General features: G+C 30.4%; 1 pseudogene; it reads left to right on the top strand.

Annotated features, from left to right (window-relative positions):
• Positions 1 to 868: 868 nt before the first annotated feature.
• Positions 869 to 7,789, top strand: LOC134722317 (transmembrane protein with metallophosphoesterase domain-like; annotated as a pseudogene).
• The last annotated feature ends 882 nt before the right edge of the window (positions 7,790 to 8,671 follow it).

The raw sequence follows: 8,671 nt of genomic DNA, 5'->3' as shown, positions 1-8,671 counted from the left end.
TTGATAACTATTGGGACTGTATTCAGCTAGTTTGCTCTACTATCCGCTAAAAAGTTAAATAACAAAAATACCGAACTCAAAGGAAAATTCAGAACGGAAAACTCTTAATCAAATGGCAAAACCAAAAGCTGTCATATTATTGACTTAGAACAGCCATTTCCTGATGCAGAAAATGGACGATTAAACCTTGTTTTAAAGCTAACTAAACCTTTAAATTGTATGACAGTCGCAGAAAATTTAATTATATTGACAACAATGCGTGAACAAAACAAACAGACATATAGGTAAAAATGTCAAAAACGGCGTACAGTTGTCAATACTTCACATTTAAGGAGAGGAATTTGTATCAGTTACTTGTCACTTGTTGCTTTTTAATCTATGTATTGTATTGGTGTACATATCTTGTTATTTGTTTCTAAAAACACTTCACTTATCCTTCCATTAAATTTAAATTTAATGTTGGTAAACCTATAACTAAATCTTTTTAATGGTTGAAATTGCCAGCAATACGTACGAAATCAATAAAAAGAAACATACAAAAAAAGACACAACCTTAATATGAACACATCTACATCTATTTAATGTCGAAGGAGGTAGTTAATTTATTGATGAATTGTGTTCAATATGTGTACGATTACAACACTATTCTCAATATAAAAACATATAACACTAAATATTCATCAGTTTGTTTACTGAGAGATATTTGTTTTCTGCTAATATATTTCTCAAATGTTAGTTTAAGTCCTTATATAAGTATATCACACTTTAATTGTCTTAAATATCTAAAATGTGGAAGGTACGGAACGGTTATCATATCTGTGACGGGAATTGATATTAAGGCTATATTTTTTTCAGGTTGTAACCGATATACATAAACAACCCGGTATGACTTCGAGAAGAAAAGTTGCTTTGGTTATCACAGTAGTTGTTATTGTCTTAAGCAAAGTATTAGCCGAGTCATGGGTGCTTTCTCTCGAAACCAATCTAAAAGGAGTAATTCTAAAGATTCAATTTACTATGTTCTTAGAGTGTGTCCTTACACTTATGTCGATCTTCGTATGGTTAAACCTGTCGTCTGCAAGTCAGGACAAATGTCAACAAGCATCAACTCTTCGACTTATGTGGAAATTAATATTAATACTTTATTTAATGTTGGCACATGGAAGTTATACATCAAACTTTTTTCTAAACAGAACAGAACCAACATTCCTAGGCACAATCAGTTACTTGTGTTTAGGGGCACATGTGCAGATGTGTACATTCCTAGGCACAATCAGTTACTTGTGTTTAGGGGCACATGTGCAGATGTGTACATTCTTAGTGATAGCTAAAGCAGTGAACTTCGTAATAAGAGACCACTTAAAGATGATCATACAGCAATATTGGCAATTGTGTATGTTTTGTCCATCACAAGTTACGGGTATTATAAAGTTTGTCAACCACCAATCGTCAAAAAAGTTACTATTCCTTTAAAGAATTTACCCCACTCGCTGGATGGCTTTACAATTACATTACTCAGTGATATTCATATTGGGCCAACTGTAGGAAAGAAACAGCTTGAAGTTGCAGTTGACATAACCAACAATCTTCAGTCAGGTATTATAAGAAAAAAGTCTAACCAATGAAGGTTTTCTTAAAATCATCATACAGTTGAGAGAGAGAAAGAGTTGTGTTTTAATGCAGAACCTAATCAAATAGCTCATACGGCAGATGTCGAAAAATTAACCAATTCCTTGATGCTCCTATGTTTTCTTAAATTTCAGTCATGGTTTATCATGTTTATTTCGGTCAAATAAAACAATATTGGCCATCGGTAACAGATTGAGAATTCTGGAATTCTCCACCCAAATATATAATAATTTTCTAAAATTATCTTTATTTTGAATATGTTATGGATACCTTACAATGTGTAGACAATTTTATACGATAAAACGTCTATCCTAGAAGATTTTTTTTTTGTCATTACCATTAGATATATATAGTGCTTCAATATAAGTCATCATTAAAACTTGAAATTCTCTGTATTAAAATTGCAAAAGATCACACGAATACATATCATACGGATATCTCGATTCATTATGTTAACTTCGAATTGTTGTAATGAATGATAAATACATATCACAATAGGGACCAGGGACGAAGAATGACACATATTGTAGTTCTATGCATGAGAGGAAATAAGTGGTATATGTCAATTGGGCAGTTACCAAATAATACAAAATGAAGGACGTGCATCTAGGAGCGAACATATTGCCATAAACATTACACACAAGTCTAAACAAAATAACAACACTTTATATTGGTCGAATCTAGCAAAGATAAAATACCTTCAACCAAAGAACCTTCAACCAGTGCGTTATTCCCTTTATGGAAAATTCAATTAATATAAGTAGACAGATAATGACAGAATTCATGTCTGAGAGTTGGTATAAAAATATCATGCAAATTTGCATCACATTAATGACGAATGTCAAGCTTTTCAATGTTTTAATCAGTGAATAAAAAAATACTTTTTATCGCTATCTGACGAAATTTCCTGACTGATAATTTTCTTTTTCAGCGTAGTCGGAGTTATATGAGAAATGATCGTAAGAATCTAAGGGTGCACGTTGCGTTGACAATGAAATTGACAATGCAAATGACAACGTCGTCATAGGTAAAATAGCGATAAACATATTACCACTGGTTCTCTCAACTCGATTGCTTTTATCACTTTCGCCGTACCGGCTCAAGTGAGAAAATCAAGTTCGTTCAGAGGATCAACGATAATCTATCAATATTCATCAACTTAATTACTGATACGATAGTTCTTTTCTGCTAATATATTTCTTAAATTTGAATGAACTTCTTAAACCATATCACTCTTTAATTATCTTGTATATGTAAAATGGAGCATTTACGAGAATACATTTCTTTGGTTTTTGTCAACTCAATCTAGCATAAATTTGACCCTTACCCCAAAGTAATTGCAACAGAAGATTTTTAAGTTTTAATCTTGAGCAATATACCCCAAATATAAACAGAACAAAGTGCCATAAAATTTAACTGTAGGAAGACTAAAAAATATCACCATTTAAAATTCCTATGGAGATTTGCATTGAAAAGAGAGATAAGTCTTACAAAAAAGGCAGAAATATCAATTAAAATTGATACAAAATTATAACTTTAACACTTCTATTCATCAGAATGTATTGATTCTTGATTTTTAGAATATAACAAACAACTCTAAAGGTATTTTCATATCTTTTATCAAACTACAATTTAGATTTCGTAATTAATGGGTTGACCATTTATTGAAATTTTCAACATGTCAAGGTAAGGAATCTCAAATTTGATAAAAATAATTAAGCATGTATTCTTCATTTTGTGGTTTGGAGTTTCTATAAATAAGTAAGTTGCTGAAAAAATATAAATTATATAGTATAAACAATACCAAATTTTCGCATTATTTTTCAAAATGGTCACAAAGCTTCAAAATTGCAATTTCTTTAATGAAAAATGCACGAAAAAAAACAAACTACCGATAACACTTCGGTTTTTGTACATTTCATGAGCAGAAGATTACATAATTTAATCAAATACAAACGTATAACCCCATCAAAGTATAATACTTTACATAAATTTCAAGAAAAACAACCAGAAACTGTCCAAAAAAGACTCATTTTTGCAAGAGTTATCTCCCCTTCCAATGTTAATTTCCATAGGAATTAAAAAAATGCTGATTTTGAGTTTTCCTCAAGTTAGATTTGATGAGACTTTTTTCTCTGTATATAAAGGGTATAATGTTTTAGATTAGAACTAAAACATTTTCTGTTGCAATTAGTTTGAGGTTAAATCTTAGTTTGACTGGACTATTTTGAATGAACCTGATTACGGAGTATCATCTTTCAGATGTTGTTGTTATCGACGGAGATTTAGTTGACGGTTTGGTTTCACAGTTGAGGGATGCAGTACAGCCCCTGAGAAATATTCGATCGGAACATGGAATCTTTTATGTCACAGGTAATGCATATAAAACAATTGTACAGCTTTAGACACATTATAACTTTTGTGTGAAAAAATTAGAAACAAAATCTGGAACAAAATTCAACAAATAATATAATATTAAATTAAATATGATTTTATTGAAGAATAGAGAGTTGTATTTTGTAAAAATAAATTTTGTTGCCAATTAGAAAAATATATATATTTATAAAATTATAAAATAGCAAAAATTCGAAATCAAAAGATAAAAACACATACATCAAATGGCAAACGACTGTCATATTTCTAACTCGGTACACACATTTCCTTGTGTACAAAATGGTGAATTTAACCTGGTTTCATTGCCAGCTATGAAACTCGCTTGTATGAAACGAAAAATTTAAACAACATGTTACACAAGTTCATGACAGATGACAGTCGCAGAAAATTCCGCTTCATGACGCCATCGTTATGATTTCTAAAAAGTGCTGTTCTGGTTGATAAAAAAATTCAAAGGCGTGTAAAACCACGCCTATCTCTAATATCATAAAGTTTGTAAACTACTCGTTCTGGTTAAAAAAAAAAAAAACCTATATAGATAGAGTATAACGCTGTATAAAAGTCATAAATCGATAAAGAGAAACAAATCTGGGTTACATACAAGTCAAGAAACTCCGTAAACTTTACTTTTTGTTGATTTGATGGTAAAACCCCGCAAAAAGTACCAGTTAAATGTAGATACTCTTGAAACTCGTTTCCTTAATGCAAGAATCGTGACAATTCGAAATCCAATTCAAAATACGAAGCTAAAGAGTATTAAAAATCGAAAAGTTCAGTCCAATACGACTAAGACAGAAAACCACTAGAGTTTCAAATCATTCAACATTTCGTAATAGTGAATTTAAAAACAAAAGATCATATCAATCATACCTCACGTCATGACCATAAGCATCGACTCGGTAACTTTAACAAATCATAAAAGATAACAAAATATTAGTTGGTATGTCGTGCACTCATTTCATCAAATGCATAGTTGAAGAGCATTATAAATTTAATCAAGTAATTAAAAGTTGGGTCTTATGTAAACGACTAAGGTATTTTTTGCCTCACAGTAGACTAGAAATAGATATTGGAAGTTTACCGTCGTTAAAATTTCTAGGAATTGCTTAAAATAACAAATCATGATAATATAAAAAAAAAACTGAAGTTATCACATAACTCTTCAAGAAACTCCTTGTTATCAAAGGTACCAGGATCTAGTTTAGTACGCCAGACGCGCGTTTCGTCTACATAAGACTCATCAGTGACGCTCATATCAAACTACAATGTATTTATAAAGCCAAACAAGTACAAAATTGAAGAGCATTGAGGATCCAAAATTCCTAAAAGTTGTGCTAAATACGTCAAAGGTAATCTATGCCTGGGATAAGAAAATTCTTAATTTTTCGAAAAATTCAAAGTTTTGTTAACGGGAAATTTATATAAAAAAAAATATATAACATATTAAACTCTGACATAACGTATTTTTTTAGAATTCACTAATGTCTAATTTTTATGTACACCTATATCGAGGTTTTTTAATCAACAGGCAATCATAAATATAACACTATGGATGTTGAAAATTGGATGGTAACCATGAAAGAATTAGGTGTTCAAGTTTTACACAATACTAATGTTAAAGTACCAGCAGACAAAGCAGACGCCAATTCCTTATGTTTTATAGGGACTGATGATATAGAAGCAGATAGGATTAGGTAATATGGCATGTTAGCATTGGCAGTTATATTCAGTAAAAACAAATGTTTAACTAAATATCGACAATGAAGAAAGTTATATCTTAAAAAAAATAACATAGGGGTGTTATAAATTGCTACACTAAATACTGTATAAGGTCTTAGGTATACACCTTACCAAACAGGTGATGTGAAACGATATCGCCACTTATACCAATCTTTAATACGCATACATTGTCAAGAAATTTGTATTATACATATATGCATGTATTTTCTAGAAGTCAACATAAAAACAGTTAAGTATTTTACATTGGAATGATCTACTCAATGTGTTACCGATCATATCGATGGTCAGCATTTCAAATTAATTTTTAACAAAACTTTGATTTTTTTTCATAATAACAAAGAAAGTATTTCTACAAGATTACATTACCTTAGCTGTATTTGGCAAATAAAATTACAAAAAAGTACCTATATATGATCCTATATGCTTAAACCACACAATATAGTTACAAAAAATTTATACAAATTGATAAAATGGTAATCATACAGGGAAATTGGCATTTACTTATATTGCGATATGTGGATTTGTTTTTGTTTTATTTTCACAACAATACATTGTTTTCCTAACAGGTATGAAGATCATGGTATGCAATTAGACACTGCCATTAAGGGTTGCTCAGACAAACAACGCACCATTTTAATAGCACATCAACCAAAGGCAGCAAAACTTGCATTGCAGTCAAATAATAAGATTGATTTAATTCTCTGTGGTAAGTTTACAATTTTAGGCCAAAACAAATTTTACAGAAAATAGAAAAACATCAATGGAAGTTAACAGTACTATGCATACTTTTTCAGAATGCAATTAGCATTTGTATATAGGATTCTATAATAATGCAACATCAACAGAAAAAACAAACATAACATCCAGAGGGAAGCGTCAATAATTCACCATTAGACATAATAATAATAATAATAATAATAATAATAATAATAATAATAATAATAATAATAATAATAATAATAATAATAATAATAATAATAATAATAATAATAATAATAATAATAATAATAATAATGTATATACCATTCGGGAAGTTCCAAAATTTCCCGAGGTTATGAAAGCTGTGAAGAAATTTTAACAATGACAAACAAAGATCTTTCATCAGCATCAATAGTTTGCTCATGTGGCTGTTAACCTAATTTTTATAATAATAAGTTTTTACAACTTTTTTTTATAATAAAGATGTACTTTGTTGTAAGAACTAACTTATTCTGTTTTCTCTATTTCAGGACATACACATGGCGGTCAAATGTTTCCATATATAATAAGTTCCTATTTGATGAATCCTTTTTATGCAGGTCTGTATCAACACCTTTATCTATGTATCAATGGGAACGTACTATTGGGGCTTTCCTATTAGAATTGGCACCCAACATGAAATTACAAAAATAACATTAGTAGCTGTATGAACAGTTGATAATTTTGTGACAAAAATATCTCATTTGCAAACTTCACAAATAGATCTGTTCATTGTTTGGCAGGCATCTGTTATAATTTCACAAAATGTATTTTTTCGGGTTACTAGTATAAGTAATAGTGAAAATAAAATATTAACAGAATTACCAATACAAAGTAATTATTTACTGCATAATGCACGAAGCTACATAACAATATTTTCAAATGTTGATATGGAAGGAAATTCCTCACAGACCAAACGCAATGTATTTTTCTAGTTGTTGACTACGTCTCTGAAACACACACACATTCTCCGTTTGAGTATTATTAGCTATTCAATAGAGGTTCAATGGGGAAATCTTTGATGAATTTGAAATCGATTCAAATTCATCAAAGATTTACTCTTTCTATTAGTACAAGTCACTAGGCAAACTCAAACTGTTCTCATTTCGATGTAACCATTTAATAGAAATACGTATGTTTAAAAAAATCGAGACGATCAATTCCTTGAATTGTTTTTAAAGAAAGTAAAATATTTAAAATTGAAATTGTTATTTTCTGAAATCTTAAGATGAGCAATACCACAACCGATAACGAGGGTATATATTGGCCTTACTTACAGCAATTGCAACAACTCACAGGCACTTGTCTCAAAAAAAAAAATTCATATATACCTTAATATAACACAAGGTACTTAACTTAATTTTTTGAAAAATGACACCGAGTCCCGAATTCACGTTATTTTTTTATTTCTCGGTTGTCAAACCTACTTAAAGTTAATATGCAGTAAATCTAAATTGATTTATCTACATAATGGTATATGACACGACTATCATTGTTGTCGGGATCATTGGTAGCAGGCCTCAGAAGTCGGTCAACGGGATGTTTTTTGCATTCGTCTCAATTTTTGGCAACACCCAACCCGCAGTGATTGAATTATTATAAAAAAATATTAAAATAAAAACTGTTAGCTTCCCTCTGACTATGAATTATTACCTTTATTGTAAATTCTTTACAGATTATGTGAAACAAACCCAAATAACTTTGTTATGAAACACACGTGTACACAACGACACTAATGTAGAGTTATAAATTGACCAAAATTTCCCACATTTATTTTTAGCCAGACGATTGACCGATGAGAAACCAGTATAAAATTACATGCGGACCGGGTGTTGCCAAAAATTGAGACGAATGCAAAAAAACATCCCGTTGACCGACTTCTGAGGCCTGCTACCAATGATCCCGACAACAGTGATAGTCGTGTCATATACCATTGTGTAGATAAATCAATTTAGATTTACGGCATATTAAGTTTAAGTAAGTTTGAAAACCGAGAAATAAAAAAAATGACGTGAATTCGGGACTGGGTGTCATTTTCTAAAAATTTAGTTAAGTACCTTGTGTTATATTAAGGTATATAGGAGATTTTTTTTTGAGACAAGTGCCTGTGCAACAACTCTAGAAACAAAATCGTTACTGATTTCTTTAACACCTTGCCATTCAGATTTGG

This window comes from Mytilus trossulus, chromosome 6 (assembly GCF_036588685.1).
Source record: "Mytilus trossulus isolate FHL-02 chromosome 6, PNRI_Mtr1.1.1.hap1, whole genome shotgun sequence".
NCBI classification, from domain to species: Eukaryota; Metazoa; Mollusca; class Bivalvia; order Mytilida; family Mytilidae; genus Mytilus; species Mytilus trossulus.
This window is presented reverse-complemented; position numbering and strand designations above follow the sequence as displayed.